At 49.6% G+C, this 17594-nt stretch overlaps 2 long non-coding RNA genes across 5 annotated transcripts; one reads left to right on the top strand and one right to left on the bottom strand.

The window, feature by feature from the left end:
• The first annotated feature begins 4046 nt into the window (after nucleotides 1-4046).
• On the top strand, nucleotides 4047-7628 carry LOC123349459. The gene is made up of 3 exons (XR_006573553.1): nucleotides 4047-4164; nucleotides 6568-6761; nucleotides 7429-7628. It is a non-coding gene; the product is annotated as an uncharacterized LOC123349459 (long non-coding RNA).
• Nucleotides 7629-13074: 5446 nt separating this feature from the next.
• LOC123349457 lies at nucleotides 13075-15995 on the bottom strand. 4 transcript variants are annotated; one of them, XR_006573551.1, is made up of 4 exons: nucleotides 15966-15995; nucleotides 14663-15027; nucleotides 13921-14562; nucleotides 13075-13164 (listed from the first exon to the last, which is right to left on the bottom strand). It is a non-coding gene; the product is annotated as an uncharacterized LOC123349457 (long non-coding RNA). The 4 variants fall into 4 exon arrangements; XR_006573550.1 differs by lacking the exon at nucleotides 15966-15995 and adding an exon at nucleotides 15829-15890; XR_006573549.1 differs by lacking the exon at nucleotides 15966-15995 and adding an exon at nucleotides 15421-15651.
• Between the last annotated feature and the right edge of the window lie 1599 nt (nucleotides 15996-17594).

Consider the following 17594-nt stretch of genomic DNA (forward strand, 5'->3'; position numbering starts at 1 on the left):
CTGTGATTTTCTTGGGGTACCCAGGACTGTGAGTCACCCTGTAGCCAGAGGGAGCCTTGCTGCTGTGGCTGGGGTCAGCTCCCTAACCCCCCAGCCTGTTAGCCACTCAAGCACTCTCCTAGGGTTAGGCCGGCCCTTCTGCCTCACAGGTGCACCCCAGTCCCCTTGAAGCAATCCCCTGTGATATCCAGCCCCTGATGCTGCTACTCCCAGAAAGCCCAGAGCCTCTGTCCCCAAAGGAGCAACATATCCCACTTGACCAGTTTCACCTTAAATCATTGCTCCTGTAAACCACACAGCACTTGCAGTGAAACAAGAGAAGGTTTATTTTAGAGAGAATACAGAGTCCACTAGAAACAAGAGAGCAGTTGAAACCAGTGGTTACAATACAAAACAAAATCATGAAATGCAGACTGGGGCCACACTTATCAATAGTTCCCTTTCCTAGCTGGCAAAATAATCCCCCCCCCACTCCCCTAGTTCAGTCTGTTGCAGAATTCGCTAGTGTCACAGGAACCAGGCTCCAAACGTTCATGAAACACCCCCATTCAGGAAGATGTTTCCTCAATGAATGGATTCAGGGGGCCTCTCCCCTTCAGTGTTACACTGAAAAAGTCTTTCGTTTCTATTCCCAGGCAGGATGATCCCTTGTCTGTTGCAAGGTTCCTTTTTTACTGCCAAGTGGTTTCGATGGTTTGCAGTTGTCTCGGAGGGTTTGCCATTGAAAGTCTTGGGATGCGACTAGACAACTGAGCCTGGCATTACATCATTGGCTAACCAGGGAGAGGCCAATCAGTTGAGATGAGCTATCATCAGCAGGACTAAAATAACTTTTGAAGTGATAATCAAGATGGCCCATAGAAGATGTGACAATACTTAACATGGGGAAATAGATTCAATTAGTCATCCCAGGAAACCTGCCTTGTCCGCTGCAGGGCCCTTCTCTCCACCTAGCCAGCAGGGGCACCATTTCAGATTTTGGTAAGTGGAGGCAACTTGAATTGTGATTCCAGGGGCTACTTAGGCACTCTAATTCCTATATAAAAGAAAGGAAATTAAATAAATATTAGATCCACTCAGCTCTAATACTAACATGTTATGACATCTTGTGGCAAGTCACTTAAGGGAGACAGGTTAGGTTTAAAATGTTAATGTTTGTTAGTACTTTGTTACTAACTCTGTGGAGCGAGCGACCCCGTCAGGACTCCTGGGCTCTATCTCAGCTCTGGGAGGGGAGTGGAATCTAGTGGGGGCAGCTACACCTGGATTCTATATAAAAACGGCCACACTGGGTCAGACCAATGGTTCCATCTAGCCCAGTGTCATGTCCTCTGACAGTGGTCAATGCCAGGTGCCCCAGAGGGAATGAACAGAACAGGTGACCCAGTGATCCATCCCCTGTCACCCACTCCCAGCTTCTGGCAAACAGAGGCTAGGGCCATGCAGAACATGGGGTTGCATCCTTCCCACTCTGGCTAATAGCCATTGATGGACCTGTCCTCCAGGAACTTCTCTAGTTCTTTTTGGAACCTTGTTATAGTTTTGGCCTTCACAACATCCCTTTGCAAAGAGTTCCACAGGTTGACTATGAAGCAATACTTTCTTTTGTTTGTTTTAAATCTGCTGCCTATAATTTCATTGGGTGGCCCCTAGTTTCTATGTTATCTGAAGAAATATATAACATTTCCTTATTCAATGTTCATGATTTTCAACCCCCCTAGTCGTCTCTTTTCCAAGCTGAAAAGTCCCAGTCTTTTTAATCTCTCCTCATAGGGAAGGTGTTCCATACCCCTAATCATTTCTGTTGCCCTTTCCAAATCTAATGTGTCTTTTTTGAGCTGGCATGACCAAATTCACACAGTATTCAAGATGTGGGCAGACCATCGATTTAGATTGAGGCAATATGATATTTTCTGTCTTATTATCTATCCCTTTCTTAATAATTCCCAATATTCTGTTAGCTTTTTGGATTGCTGCTGCACACTGAATGGACGTTTTCAGAGAACTATCCACAATGACTCCACGATCTCTTTCTTGAGTGGTAACAGCTAATTTAGACCCCATCGTTTTGTATTTAGAGTTGGGATTATATTTTCCGATGTGCATTACTTTGCATTTGTCAACATTGAATTTCATCTGCTATTAGGGTGACCAGATGTCCCGATTTTATAAGGACAGTCACGATTTTGGGGTCTTTTTCTTATAGAGGCTCCTATTGCCCTCCACCCCCATCTCGATTTTTCACACTTGCTGCCTGGTCACCCTATGTAAGAGGTTGTGTCTGGCCAGACTGACCAGTGGAGCTGGTTGTGACTGTCACAGGTCAGCACTATCTGGCTGTATTCTGTGTGTTAATGAAGGGGCTGATTGATACCTGTCTATGGAGGAAGAGCCTGTTGGACCCACCAAGGATAAAGCAGTGCAGCTGGTCAGAGCAGCCAGTAGGGAAACGATGCTGCTGCTGGCAGAACTGGTGAAGAAATAGCATTCACCTTGACAGGGCTGTTGGGGGATTCAAATTCGGATCTGTTCACCTGCTGGGGAAGGAGAGCAGCTGGTTCCGTCTGCCAGGATGGAAGCAAGGAAGTGAGTTGTACCTTCTCAGAGGAAAGCACTGGAGACTGGCAAATAGTGGGACACAGACTGTACCTCAGGGTGTGACTGGGGCAGGATGTGTCACCATAGCGACCAGTGGGTCCTTTCCCATCCTGGTCCTTGCTCGCATGCACAGGGCCAAACTGATCGCCATGGTTGGGGTCAGGAAGGAATTTTCCTCCAGGGCAGATTGGCCAGAGACCCTGGAGGCAGGGCCGGCTCCAGGCACCAGCTGAGCAAGCTGGTGCTTGGGGTGGCATATTCTATGGGGCGGCATTCCGCCCAATCCTAAGGCAGCACGGCCGTTTTTTTTGTTTTTTGTTTTTTTTGGTTTGCCGCTCCAGCCGCCCTGTAGCGGGTGGCAGTGCGTAGGAGGGACGCGCCCTGCAGCAAACTGGGCAGGGCAGCCCCTGGTTTTCCCTCTCCGCCGACTGGAGTGGAGCGGAGCCCTCCCGGCAGGCGGCACAGTGGTCAGGACTGCGGGACAAGCGCCCCGCTGAAGCCCTGGCTGCCCCCCGGCTCCCTCCCCTTCCTCCCCGCTAGACTGGGTGCAGCACAGGGAGTCTCCCTGCACCCTGGCTCTGGCTGCCCGGCAGGGTTTTTTTGTTGTTTTTTCCCCCTTGATTTGCCGCTCCGGCCATGCCCCAGGTTTTTTGTTTTGTTTTCTTTCCCTGCTTTGCCACTCCGGCTGTGCTGCAGGTCCCTCCCCCCTGCTGCTCCGGCCGTGCCCCAGGTTTTTTTGTTTGGTTGGTTTTTTCCCCTCCTGCTTTGCCGCTCTGTTCCCCTCTCCCCCCCCCCACACACACACTTCTTTTTTTTTTTTGCTTGGGGTGGCAAAAAAGCCAGAGCCGGCCCTGCTTGGAGGTTTTTCGCCTTCCTCTGGGGCATCGAGCAGGGACCAGCCCTTAGAGCCACTTAGAAACAGACAATAAAAAACAATAGAAAGTGAAATCTGTCACCTTTCATCATTGCCTCTGTGCTTCTTTAAAAAACAGCTGTTCTCCCCTCCCCCGTACACATGACCCTTCCCCATGAGCAGTGTGTCACCCTTCCCCTCCTGCAATCATTGCAGCTCTCCCCACTTGTCTCTCTTGGTTTCTCTCCCTGTATTTATTCTATTTCCTCTTCCATCCCCGCTTTCCTGGGGCTATTTCCAGCAGATCTTTTCTTTTTTTTGTGTTTTTCTTTTTTCTGCTGTCTTTTCTATCTTTTCTCTCCATTTACTTCCTGCAATGGGGCAGACTAGGCCCAGAGGGCCCCTGCTGGAGGCCTCAGGGTCCTGCCACATCCGTCCCAGGAAAGGAGCAGCGGAGCTAAGTCTTCCGAGCAGCCTAGAGAGACCGTACAGGGTGTGACCAATCAGGGAATGGCTGCAGTAAGCAGCCAATCAGGGCGCAGGAGGGCCATATAAAAGGAGTTTCAGCTGCAGTGTCAGTCTGTTTCTTGCTACAGTTAGAGGAGTGTAGAGGGGATCTTGACTGGCCAAAGGGAATGGCTGCACCATGGACAACTCAGTGCTGGCTGGCAGTGAGGAAGAGCTGCTGGGTCTGAACCTAGAAGACCTCTGAGGTAAGGGTGAAGTATTGGTGAAGGCTGGGGCTGTGGGGAAGTGGCCCAGGGACGTATCTGTGGTGTGTGGCTGCTGTTCTTAGGATCCATGGGGTGGGACCTGGAGTAGTGGGTGGGCCTGGGTCCTCTCCCCTCCCATAGGGCACTGGGGAACTGGGCTTACAGTTGAACTGTGATTGACACCCCCCCCCCAAGGAGGAACAGAATGGCTAAGAGGCCCAGCTGGGGCCAGAAGAGACCCAGTGGGTGAAAATGATTCCCTCCAGGGAGGGAGGACTTCCTGGGGGTGTGGCCTGATACTATTTGAAATCTGCAGACACACTTGACCAGGGGGTGCCCATGAGAGGTGGGTGTCCCCCTGTTATACTTTCCCTTCCCTCTTTCCCTTGCTGGTCTCTGGTTGTCTCCCCTTCTGGCCCAAAGCTTCCCAATCTCCTGCCCTGCTCCCTGGCTGTTTCTAATCAGCTCCAGGTGGTAACAAAGAAGGAAAATCAGATTCAGATACTGTAGGAAGGAGTCTTCTAAAAAACACCTGTAGTAAAGGGATATTGACAAGCTCCCCACCAGGTGAAATGCCCCATGGTGCAGAGAGCTGGGCCAAGGCCTGTGCCCCAGGTGAACTTGCAAACCAGGGTTTAGCTCCTCACTGCTCACACACAGGCTGAGTTGTGCCCTGCACTGTAATGCAGAGGGGTGGCATTTCCCCTGGGTCTCTGTCACCCCCATCAGACCCTACTGCAGTCAAACCCAGCCCTGCCCCTCAGACCCACTCAGAGGAAAGCTGTGTGAATGTGCCCAGCTGTGATGGGGAAGGAGCACAGGGTAAAGTTCTAGCCCCACTGAAGTCAGTGGGGACGTTGCCATTGACTCCCATAGTGCTGGGATTTCACCCACAGCCTCGCTGATCACAGGTCAAACAGAAGCATGGACACTCCTCTCAGTTCAATGCACATGGTTGGTGTTTGTGTTAACCAAGAGATGAGCTGCTGTCAGAGTGACCTGCAGCTGGGAATGCCAGCAAAGTCTGACTGGGGGACTGGATGGGGCAGTCAGCCAGGATCACATGACTGCAGGTGCTATGGAGGTGGAGAGGGAGGTTGAGTCAGGTGCTTATCTAGGGGTGAGGTAGGTTAGATCATGTCCAAATCCCACTGCCATTTGTCCTGCCTGCTCAGTAATGTTCTCTGCCTGTTCCCATAAAGGTTCACAGGCAGGCTCTACCCATTCTTCCCCTAGTTGTTTCTGTGTCACCAATTCCCCATTGTCTTCCTGCCCAGATTTTCCTTTCCTTACAGCCAATGGGAAAGTTATAAACAAGGGAATATTGCAGCAGGACCTCTGTGGAGAGTTTGCTGGATGTGACCTAGTGAGCATCGTATGAGTGCAAGGCAGCAAAAACACCACCAACATCCCCAGCAGCTGTAGACAATAGACTACCCTGAACATGAGAAGTAGGGCATGGTCCTGTGGCTCCAGTTAGCCACCAACCTTCTCAGAGGCTGCTGGTGGAGGGAGAGGTCTAGGGCCTATGTCAGACCCCACTGACACCACTGCTGGAAGCAAAAGCTGTGCTAAAGAGCTGCAGAGTACTAGCAGAGTGGCAGGAGCTGTACTAAAGACAGCATCAGATCAGTGTCTGGCCAAGTCACTCCTTGGAAAAGAACATGCTGACTTTGGGGAAGCTTGGTGACCTCATGAGGAAATAGGACAATAAATAGGTGGGGGTGGTGGGGGTGATGATGATGATGATTAAATACTACTGCAGTCCTGTTTAAAAGAATTGCTCCATTCTCTGGCTTCTGTGCCACACTCTTCCCCCTGCCCTCCCTCCCCCCAAAAATAAATCCTGTGGTGGTCGAAGTCACCCTGGCCCACCAGGCAGTCACTGGTGATGCTGGGAATTTTTCCACACAAAAAACTCTGCGGAAAACTGTTTTTGTTCTTTCTCTTTGACACATTTTTAAGTGGACACTCTGACAAAAAGGAAACTTTTTCAAACAAGCAATGTTCTGTATGAAATGTCTTGATGGGGAAATGGGAGTGAGCTTTGAAATGCTGCAAGCTGAGGAGCTTGCAGTAGCTATGGCTGTTTTAACAGGGGATGGCTTTAATTATGTCAATGATTAATAAGATCAGTACAGTATCCCTTGTGCTGTTGCATTTTACTGTTTTTATGCTGTTTCTCAATTTTTTAATTGTGATTGTCCAGCACAGTTTAGTACTAAAAATGCAAACTAAAATTGGGGAATTTTCTCACTTGTGAGATAAAAACACTGGTTTGCTGTTAAAATGCTCAGCAATGAAATAGTTAATGTAGACATTCTCAATTTGGTACAGAATTAACACTTCTGTTAAGATGCACTGAGCAGTTCACATCTCTGAGCTGTTTCTGCCTGTCTGCAGGCTCAGGATGACAGCTCTGCAGTAGGAAGGGCTTCTTTACAATAGCTGGAGACCCTGCTGGGAAGAGAAGTGACCCACTGAGCTGCCTTAAGGAGTCTTCAGTGGCTGGTCAAGCTGTGATCTCGGCTGCCCGGCCCTTGCACGTGAGAACTTCCCTGGAGAGAACAGAAGCACTTGTGGCACCTTGGAGACTGGTGAGCGATTTCAAGGAAGTTCAGTTTGGGGAGAACCAAAGCAGAAACTTCCAGCTTCCAGCCTTCCCTCAGAGAAGGGCCTTGTCAATTCTTGTGAGCCCTTCCCCCCACCTATCCCCACTATAGTGATCTCAGCTGTACGGGTGCTGGCCCCTCACCAGAGTTCACTTCCCTCCACTGCAGCTTCAGCCAAGATCCCCCTCAATGCTGCCTCTTGCTGGGAAGTCTCCTCCGTGCCCCCTCTTTGCAAAGCCCTCTGTGGAGAGGGTGACAGGACCCCTGAGCGGAGTTCTTGCCTCCAGGTAGGAGCCTTGTTCCCCTCAGTCTTGCTCTCTCCGTTCAGTGACATTATCTGACCAACTTGGGGCTCGTGTACAGTCCTGCTGAGGACCCAAAAGGTCATGGAGGGTTTCAGGTAGAAAGCTTGGGCAGTGAGTTCTCCAGCTGTACTTGCCCTGTCCGCTGCTCTTTCCCCTGTTCACCAATGGATGGTGGCAATGAGCCATGTAACATCTGTGGTTCAGGCTGCCAGGCTCACACATTGCCTGGGCTGTGAGTTCTACTACCAGCTCCAGAGTTCCAGTACCATGGTGACTGACACTCGTAAAACACAGACAAGGTGGGTGAAGCAGGTAATCTCTTACTGAACCAGGTTTCCTGCTTTCAGGCGCCACAGAGCTCCTCAGGTCACAAGAAGCTCAAAAGCTTGTCTCTTCCACCATCAGAACTTGGTTCAGTAAAAGAGATTACCTCACGCATCTTCTGTGCCTCCTCCTGGGACCAACACAGCTACAACTCTCCTGAACTGGGCAAGTTAGATTCTGTTACAGTGGCTGGATTGGTGCATAGAGGCTGAAAGAAAATTGTACAGGGACTTTGGGGGTAGACCTGGTCAGAAAATATTAAATATTTTCCACAAACTTTTAAAGGAATAAATGACTGTTTCTGTGAATTCTTTGGGTTTTTATTTAAAGTCCCTAAACTTTTCAGTTTTCAAAAACTGAATTTTTTGGCTCTCCTGCAAATCATTTTAAATGCAACACCTCACTGACATTGTTTACAAAATAACTTTCATTGGAAAAATTTTTGAACAAAGTTTGACCAGCTCCACTGGAGATCAGGGTTCTCTCCTGCCTCATTTGAGCACTGGACCACTTGCAGCTTGGTGCTTGGTCTATTGTGAGGTCACTGGACCAGATCCACAAAGATATTTAGTCTCAATTCCTAGGGATTTCCACAGGAGTTTGGGGCCTAAATACCTCTTGAGGATACAGACTGTCCCACTCTGATTCTTCAGACCTCCAAAGTGCTCTGCCAAAACCAGGGTAAAAAAAATCTGCTATTTCAAGAGTGAAATACAAGCAAGAAAAACCTTGTCCCAGGTCACAAACCCTATTCTTTCTCTGTTCAAGTGAGCTCACAATGCCCCAGCGATGTAGGACAGTGCAGTTAATCCTAGGTAACAGGCTGGGAAATGGACAGTGTTAAGGCTGATGGGAGAAAAGGACCTTGTATCTCCAGTAACTTATCAGTATCTTAAAATGCAGGAGCCTGGTTCCAGTGTCCGTCATGGGAGGTAGTGATCTGCCAGCAACAATTCTGCCTGTGGTCAAAGGCGACAGCTATTAAATGCCCAGTGATGTTATGGGCTGAAGTGTCACCACTTTGAACCTGGAAACTGCTCCCCTCCCCTGTGGTTGTTACATCCCAGCAGCAATCACAGGCCAGGGGTTAACTGACTTGGGCTCTAAGGTTGGCCAGTCAGAGAGTGATGTGACTCCCCCCAGAAGCTATTGAAGGGAGGCTGACACAGCCCAAGTAGGAGGGGAGTTTTAGCAACAAGCAGGCTGTGGAGCAGAGACCCTGGAGGACTCTGCAGCACAAATGACATTTGTGGCTGCTGCTGGTGGTACCTCTTGTGGGGGGAGAGGCAGAAGTGATGGGCTTTCCCTGTGCTGAATTCAGGAAGGAGCAGTGACTGGCCAATAAAAAGGGCTATTAGTTGAATTTCCAAAATGTCTCTGAAAAACCAGTTCTGTCCTGTCTCCAGAGGACCCTGCTTAATACTTGTGAAGTTTATTCAGGGCTCATGAAAAGGGGCTCCCTGACCCAGGCGGAGCTCAGGGCTCTGTAGGGAGGAGGGTGTATGGGGACCCAGGTGGAACCTCCAGGGCCAAGATGAAAGCCGTGATCCTCTGCAGAACAGGAAATGGGACACCTGTTTTATGGTTCCCATCCTGAGGACTGGAGATGCCCCTGAGTGACTGGAGTCTGCAGGATAGAGTTACTGATGGTTCAATGACAGAAGGAGCAGCTGTCGGCAGAACATCAGGCCACGGGGGAGGAGAGGGGTGGTCAGATCCTGATGGTCAGGAGCTTTAGGGAGAGCTAGAGACATTGTGCAGAGACCTGGAAACCCTGGAGAAGATGAAATTCTATAGACTGACCACTGACTGGCATTCAGGAGTGTGGGGCACTTGGGGAACATGGCTATAGGACTATGATATATGGAGTCTGTTCTGGATTGGTGGTGAGAGTAGTCCAGAGGGGGGCCTCACACGTAATGGAAAGGCAGGTTTTTCTGAAGGGGGGTGTATGTCACTCAGTGGCTGGCACCAGGAATTGAAGTAGGTCCCACACCCCTGTTGGACAAATGAAGGGGGCCAGGCAGCACCTGGGGCTCTCAGAGCCAGAGGGCAATTCCTGAGAGGGAGGGGCTATGAGGTGGATGGGGTAGGAAATGGCAGGAAGCATCTGCCAGAGTCCCCTGAGATGCAGAAAGAGTTTCTCAGCTCAATCTTGATTAGTTCTAGTTTGGGACTAACCTGTGTCAGAGCCTGGGTGTGGCAGTGAGCCCTTGGCAAGCCGGGGAGGAGCCTGGCCATGCAACGGTTCCTGCTTCCTTCTTTCGAAGGAGTCTCATGTAGCCCTAGGCTGTGAGAGATGCTGCCTTCAATCCGATCTCCCCTCCCCTGCTGGGGTCTCCATCACTCTCCCGACTCATGTGTCAGTTTCCCTCTGTCACTGGCCACATGGAACCAGTGGGAGCTGCAGGTGCCCAGCCTCTGTCTGTCCTGTGTCTTTGTGCCATCAGCCCCACTCTCTGGTGTCTGGTGTTTGACCCTGGCTAACGCTTGGGGATGCAGTGTGTGTGTGGAAGCTGGATGCACAGTTAAGCTCTGCCCCTCTCCATGTAGGTGGGGCTGTGATCACCAGTCACATGTTAGGATGTGGGGTTTTAACTGGTGGTTTTATACTCCTGCAGCCAGCTCCTCCTAGGCAGGGTGTGTACAGACCGTGGTGCATTGTTCAGGCCAGGCTGAGATGGGCCGGAACCATCCCTCCACCTCTCTATGATCTCGTGGCAGGGGTGGGGTGGGGAAGGGTTACAAGAAAATAAACCCCTGATCTGACCTTCCGCCCCACTACCCTTGGTTTGGGTTCATTTTGCCAAATAGAAGCTGAAATGAGGAGACTGTTGCAAAACCAGGACCACGGCCTTCCCCATTTTGCTCTTCTCTAGTGTTAGGTCCCCTCCTGCACCACTGTTTGTGAGTGACACCAGTTCACGTGGTATCTTTGCATAGGATATCGCATTTTCCCCCAACTGCCTTCCCAAGGTACGAGTCACTTGTATTGTCTTCACCTTGGAGATGCTGTCTCCCTGCAGGGAGAATCGGGCCCCGGGGGCTTTCAGGCGGCTGGGTTTATAGAGGTTTGAGACCCCACAACAACGTTTTGGGCATTGCCCTGTGGTTTAGGTTCAGCGTGCGGCTGGGAAGCTGATTGGGGAGGGGCAGGAAGTGGATGCAGAAGTAACATGTTGCTGGCCCCTCTCCCTCTTCTCGGCCCCTCCAAACACGTGCTGCTAATACTGACCCTGTCCTGTGTCCCCTGGTCGTGCTCCCAGTCCCCTGAGGCAGATCATGGAGACCTGATTTCCCAGAATGTCTGCAATGAGATCTATGGACCCCATGCTGGGCAATACAGGGGAAATGAGCTCTTGCAGGCCAACCCGGCACCGCCCTGAGAGGTGCCAGACTTGGAGGGGGGGTTAGAAGAGAGGAGGGCACAGCTGGAGCAGACTGCAGAGGACAGCTGAAGGCAAGAGCTTCCTGGATGCCTGATGGCCCCCTCTGGAGTGAGGGGCAGCCAGAGCGGAACCCACCCTGGGGGACTATTCCCTGCTAGCCTGTGAGCCCAGTTCAGGTGCCCAGGGAGCGGTGGCCCCACCTTGCCAGTGGAACAGTTGCTCTGGGGTCACTGACTGCCCCTTTCAGAGCCGTCTTTGAGGGGATCTTAGGTCCGGAGCAGCGGGGCAGAGCGCTTGGATGTGGCCGACCAAAGGCCTTGGCCTGGCCCCTCAGGGCATCCTGGGAGAGGAACATGGTGACAGTGCCGCTGGGCTTCCTGCTTTCCCCTCGACCGGTGCACCTGGCCATGTCCCCTCCCCATCCCTGGGGGCCGTGCACGCGGCTTTTCCCTCTCTGGGACGGTGGGCTGGTCTCTCCTGTGCTGGGTCCCTGCTGGAGTGGGAGAGTGACATGGGGGCCATGCTGGCACGGATGGGGGAGCAGTGCACCTGGGAGGGACTCTGCCCTGCTGCGGGGCTGGGAGCACGGGCATGGCCGAGGGGCACAGGACAGGTTTATAGAAAATTCAAAAAACAAAGGGAGACAAGTTCTCTCTGATGGATTTTATTGTGTCTGTTCCTAAATGGCCCTAAGGGCTGGTCCCTGCTCCATGCCCCAGAGGAAGGCGAAAAAGCTCCAGGGTCTCTGGCCAATCTGCCCTGGAGGAAAATTCCTTCCTGACCCCAAACATGGCGATCGGTTACACCCTGTGCATGCGAGCCAGGACCACAGTGGGGAAAGGACCCACTGGTCGCTATGGTTACACACCCTGTCCCAGGCCCCTCCAGGATAGTGCCTGTGTCCCAGCACTAACCTGTCTCCAGAGATTTCTTCTTTGCTTCCATCCCAGCAGCAACTTTGAACATTGTGTCTTGAATATTGTCCACGCTGGCTCTTTCCTTCATCAAGCAAAACCAAAGCCACTGATGTCACTCAGAAGTGACAAGCAGGTTCACCACCTCCTAATAAAGATGAATCCCCTGACATCTGCCATCCCCCTCACATCCTCTTAGCTCCTGAGATGTGTGATCAGCTGTAACAAACCCTTTGGCACAACATAAGTTACAATCAGCACTATAAAATTGCTATGCTCATTTCTTAGACTTACCAAATGCTGCTTACCTCTCCTCAGAGCCAATCCTGTTGCTTTATTGAATGAAGGGACTTTCATATTTTGAGATCCAATCGTCCTTTCAGGTGTTGAATCTGTTCAGCTCCATTCCTATTCCTTTGTACTCAAATCCTGAGCATCTGTAACTCTCCTCCTGAAAAGACAAATCCATTTGGCAATAAGAGAATCCTAGATGCTCACCTCCTTGTCAGTGATGGTCTGCTGCATTGTGGGTTGGAAACTTGAAGGTGATAAGTGATTGTCTTCCCATTCTAGTCAAGGAAGGCAACTTTTTGCAGGTCTGGCAACATGCATTTGTTTGTTCTGCAGTAATATGACTGCTTATAATCCTCCCAGGAGATCAGATCAGCTCCATTTCTTTCACCTGAAGGGAAACCAGATCCATCAATTTCTCCATTATGAAGTGAGTTCCTTACCTCTTGGTAGCAGGGACGAGTTTTGCTTGTTTCTTTTCTGTAGATATCCCAGATCTTCTAGCAACTTCCTGAAGTTTTCACACCCTCAACGTTCAACTCAGCTGCATTTCTCTCATCTGAAAGTATGAGGATCTATTCATTTCCACTTGAATGTTAAAGAAAGGTGCTTTTTTTTTCTTACCAACTGACATGCCTGGTTCAGCTAGTCAGATTTGCATTAATCCCTTCTAGAACACAACAGCCCTCTGGTCTCCTTCCATCTGGAGATGCAATTTGGCCTATTTATTTGGTCTGCAAGTGTTGCTTTACCACCAGATTCATTTAGAACCAGGGAAACTTAAATGCTTACCTCCATGTCTTATGTTCTGACTTGATTCAGATTTGCGACTAGCTGAACTACTTGAAGTGGCTTTTTTTTGTCTGTGTATTATTTCAAGGGAATAAAAAAAAAAGCATTTTGTCACTGGAGTCCTCAATGGATTGAGCAGTTGGCAAGTCCATGTTGCTTTATCTTGTGTCTGCTTTTGACACTCTCCCCATGACAAGTAAGGTCATCCACAGTTTTTCTCCCTGAAAGCAAAATCCACACCACTTAATGTACACATGGATGTTTGGAGACTGGTATTTCTTACCTTCTTGCCCAGGACAGCCACGCCACTAAGCCTCACTTCTCCCTGGTAGGAATGACCACCTGGTCTCTTCATATCTCAGAAGAGCAAAACCTGCAATCAATGTTTGATAGAATTATTTATTACTACTTATTACCAGCTATGAAGAGTCATCAGTGGAGAAGGTTCCTTAGCATCCAGATCATTAGGCTTTGTGATAAACTCAGGACAGACAGTTGCAAGAGGGGGGGAGGAGTCAGTCCCAGAGGGTTAAAAGGCCCTCCTCCTTATCAACTGAGAGGCAACTACAGGTCAACCAGGTTCAGCTGAGAAAGGGTTACCAAGGTAGCCAAGTAGAATCAGCTGAGGGGAGCTACCTGAGGGTAATTAGGATCAGCTGATTCCAACTTGGAGCTGCCTGAGACCTTTTTAAACCCCTTCCTGGGAGGAAGCGGGGCGGGGGGAGCAGAGAGAGAAGGAGCCTGGCTGCCCGGAGTGTTGAAGCAGCAAGCCTCCCCAGGAGGAGCAGCAGGACGCTCTCCTACAAGGCAGGGTAAAAAATACTTGAACTAAGACTGATGGGAAGACAGGGGACAGACTTTCCCTGAGTTCTAAGGGGGACTGCATTACCCAAGCCGGTCTCACCAGAGCTAAAAACAGCAGAGGCTGGGGAGACTGAGACGGGACTTTGCCACAGCTTCTAGAGACCTTTCAGTGCTCACCTCCTTGCCAGTCATGTTCCACTGCAAGGCTTTGATTCTTAGAGGTACAGTCAGCTACACTGGTTAAAAACCTGAAGCTTATAAATGGCTGCTTGCCTTTTTCTGAACTAGAAGTAAAATGCTCTTCCCTCTGGCCAAGTATTGTTACCTGTCTGACTTTTTTTTCTTAAATTCAGCAGCCTCTCATCCTCCCTTGAATGGTAAGACCTTCCTTTCATCTGAAAATAGAAACAGAGCCTTTCATTCCTGCCTCCATGCTGTGAGGAGGTGCGTTCCTTACCTCTTGATAGAAATGATCAGTTCCGCTTATTTCTTGACATCTGAAAAATAAGCAACAATGATCAATTAGGCACAACTAGAATCAGCTGGACAACTCCTCTCTGCAAATGCAAGAACAGGCTCAATGCTCATCTTCACACTCTGGTTAGTTGCACTTGTTCTTTGAAATAACTTCCCTGTTACATCCTTGTAGGAACAAGCAATGGCCTTCTCTGGGAAGGAAAAAGGAACAAAGATCATCATCATTGGTTAGAATTACCAATTACTTTCCTTTCATCTGAACAGGTAGCTCCCATTTTTAGTGCTTTATTCAGTACAGCAATTTCTTGTGCTCTTTAGAGAGATGAAGATTTCCTCAGTTACCTTCCTTCCACCTGAATGGATGACCAGAACCATTGACTATTACAATACATCATTCCCATATTTCTTACCTCCTTAAAAGGATGGATCAGCTAATTCCTTCCTGTAAACTACAGCCATGTGTCATCCTTGCATCTTGAAATATGACCACCTGCAAAGATCAATGTTTGACAGACCATATTTTTGTCAGGCAACAAATGTAAATGAATTGTCATTGGATTCATTTTGTAATAGGGAATATAAATACACACCTTCTGTGTGGTGAATTGCTGGATTGGTTTATCTTTCTCTCCATACAATCAGCTGTACTGTTAATCTAGTAGGTATAAGTGCTTTCCTTATTCTTGGCTAGAGCAAGTCAATACTTCTGTAACCTCTCAGAAGCTTTGGTTATGTATCTTGCTTTCTTCTTATGAAACTGCTTGTAGCCTTTGACAGCAAAGGCTAGATTCACTTTCTTCACCTGAAAGTACACTGAGATTGGTTAGTTTCCACTCCATTGCTAGGAGAAGGTGCATTCCTTACCTCTTGATATGAACAGGTTCTCTTACTACTTCTGACAGACAAGCTGCAGTGATCAAATCAACAGAAATAAGAGATCACGTTGCAGTTGGACCTGAAAGGTAAGAACCAAGCTGATGCCAGCTCTCAGCTATGGCCAGTTGTAACCTTTCCTTTTTGAATTGTACAAATACCTGCATTGTTAACCCCTAGTAGTTACAACTGGCTGCTTTGAGCATATCCTGACAAAGGCAATTGGGATTCTACCTGATGCTAAAGAAACCGTCTGGGTTCTTACCCCCATCCACTTCTGTGCTTCTCCTTTCTCTTCTCTTCTCTTCTAGCCTCTTTGCCCACTCCTCTCTTTTTTTCCTCTCTTCTCCCATTCCCCTTAGTTCCCTGGTGTTTCTCATTAACTTCTTTGGGTTTTCCCCACACACACACACACCCTCTCCTCCCTTATCAATACTTCATCCCTCCCTCCCTGACTTGTTTCCTTCCTCCTTACAAGAATATTTTCCTTCATCCTTCTGTGTCTCACGTTCCCTTTAGCAATGGAAGCAGGTTGGTCCCAAAGGCCCTGCTCCATCACCCTGGTCCCTGTACTCAGACCCACAGGCAGCAGCCATGTGCTCTGGGCGACAGCCTGGTGTGAAATGCTGCAGCCCCTGGGGACTGACCCAACAATCACTGCATCACAACAGAGTCCCGGGTCATCACCAACTTGTCATTTGGGCAAAGTGACCTGTCTCATGCCCCTCCCCCCCAGGGGAGCTGTAGGGGGAAGGCTTTGGCTGACTCTAAACTCTCAAATGAATCAAATTACACTCCAGATCTGGAGTCACCAGCTGGGGCTCTGTTTGTGACAGTGAATTCCAGGGTCATGAACGGCTCCTTTCCCTTATGCAGCCCTCACCTATAGGGTGACCCGATATCCCTATAAAATCAGGACAATTCTGATTTTTGGGTCTTTTTCTTATATAGGCTCCTATTTACCACCCCCTCCTCCCCGTGTCTGATTCTTCACACTTGCTGTCTGGTCACCCTACTCACCTGTCTCCATCTCTCTGTCTAGGTCACCACGCCTACGGTGGAATGTTCCACTTCCATCACAATGGGCCAGTTCTGAGCAGTGCTGAGTTCCTGCATCTCCCTCTGAAACCAGTGGGAGCTGCAGGTTGGGGTGACCAGATGTCCTGATTTTTATAGGGAAAGTCCTGATTTCTGGGTCTTTTTCTTATATAGGCTCCTATTTCCCCCACACACCCTGTCCTGATTTTTCTCACTTGCTGTCTGGTCACCCTAGCTGCAGGTGCCCAGCCTCTCTCAGGACTAACCCTGTTGGCTGCATTTCATGGCACCGGGCTGTCCTCCATCTTGTGGTCTAGGCTGATTGCTGCAGACCCACCCAGGGACTGACAGCCAGTGACTCCTGTACAGGGGAATCCAGGCAGGGATTTCAGTGTTAGCTGGAGATGGGCAGATACCAGAACCATCACTCCACCCTTCCATGATCCCTGGGGGCTCTGATAAAAGGGCACCTGTTATTGGCTGTGTGGGCCCATATGTTGTCCTGGCTCTGGCCAGGTAGCTGGCCCAGCAGACCTCAGTCAAACTGCCCAAAAGACAACAGACTCATTCGGTGTCAAAGGTGCTTGGCCAGGTTTGTTGTTGACAAAGCACTTGTACTAGCTCTGCATAGACTCTGTATGGACACTAGGACACGTATACCTATGAGAATGGACCAGCTCAGTCAGCAGTGGGACTTTCCACTGCCCCCTTGGCCAGATGTACCTTCTGTGACCCCTCTTTTATACCCTGATACAAACAAGTTGTGTATCACCCCTCTCACGTGCTTAGTTACCACCCTACAGCCTGGACGTGTTGGTTTGAACCATAGGAGGGGTCAGTGTGTCCCTGTACCGTCTTTGGGGAGTGTATTTATTCTTTAACTCTGTAGCAGGGTATTCTCGTACTACCCTTCTGGACTGGGTTTAGTGACTAGCTGGTGCCTAGTATTTATTAGGAATGTCTCTGTTTTAGCAACACCTGCCCCATCTTTACCAAGTTCATGTACTGGACAGTGGCATTGTAAGCAGGGCCTGACTCTGGCTGATGTTTGGTTCAGGCCTCATCTGGTACCAGGCTCTGTGTTTCAGGCTCTTTCTGCTACAACCCCCATATCCAAACCACCCCAGGTTTGGCCTTGGTTTTCCCAGCAGATGAGTTTGTAAAACCAAGACCTGAACCATCTCCCCTTCTGTTCTGCAGTAGTGTTAGGGCCTCTGCAGCCTTGTTTGTGAGTGACCCTCCCGCCCCACCCCTGTAACTTGAGTTGCCTTGAACTCCCTGATCTGTTGTTCACCTTGATCCCCAGCACAGGAGCAACTCTCCCATGGAGACAGTCTTGCCCTCCACTCAGCATCAAGCCCCAACCCTGCTGGCCTGAAGGTTGGGCTTATAGAGTTTGCCAGTGAGCAAAGAGTCAGCGCTGCAAACTAATTCCACCACAACAATTTGTACTTCACGGGGTGGTTTGGGTTTAGTCTGATGGTGTAAGGACAATGTCTGTGAGAAGTAGAGACGTGTCAATAGGAAGTGAAGATGAAATAGTTGTTTAGCCATGTTGTAGAGGGGAGGTTAATGAGAGCTAGAACTGAAGGGAAGGGAGAGACAGACAGA

The sequence above is a fragment of the Mauremys mutica genome, chromosome 14, assembly GCF_020497125.1.
Source record: "Mauremys mutica isolate MM-2020 ecotype Southern chromosome 14, ASM2049712v1, whole genome shotgun sequence".
NCBI lineage: Eukaryota > Metazoa > Chordata > Testudines > Geoemydidae > Mauremys > Mauremys mutica.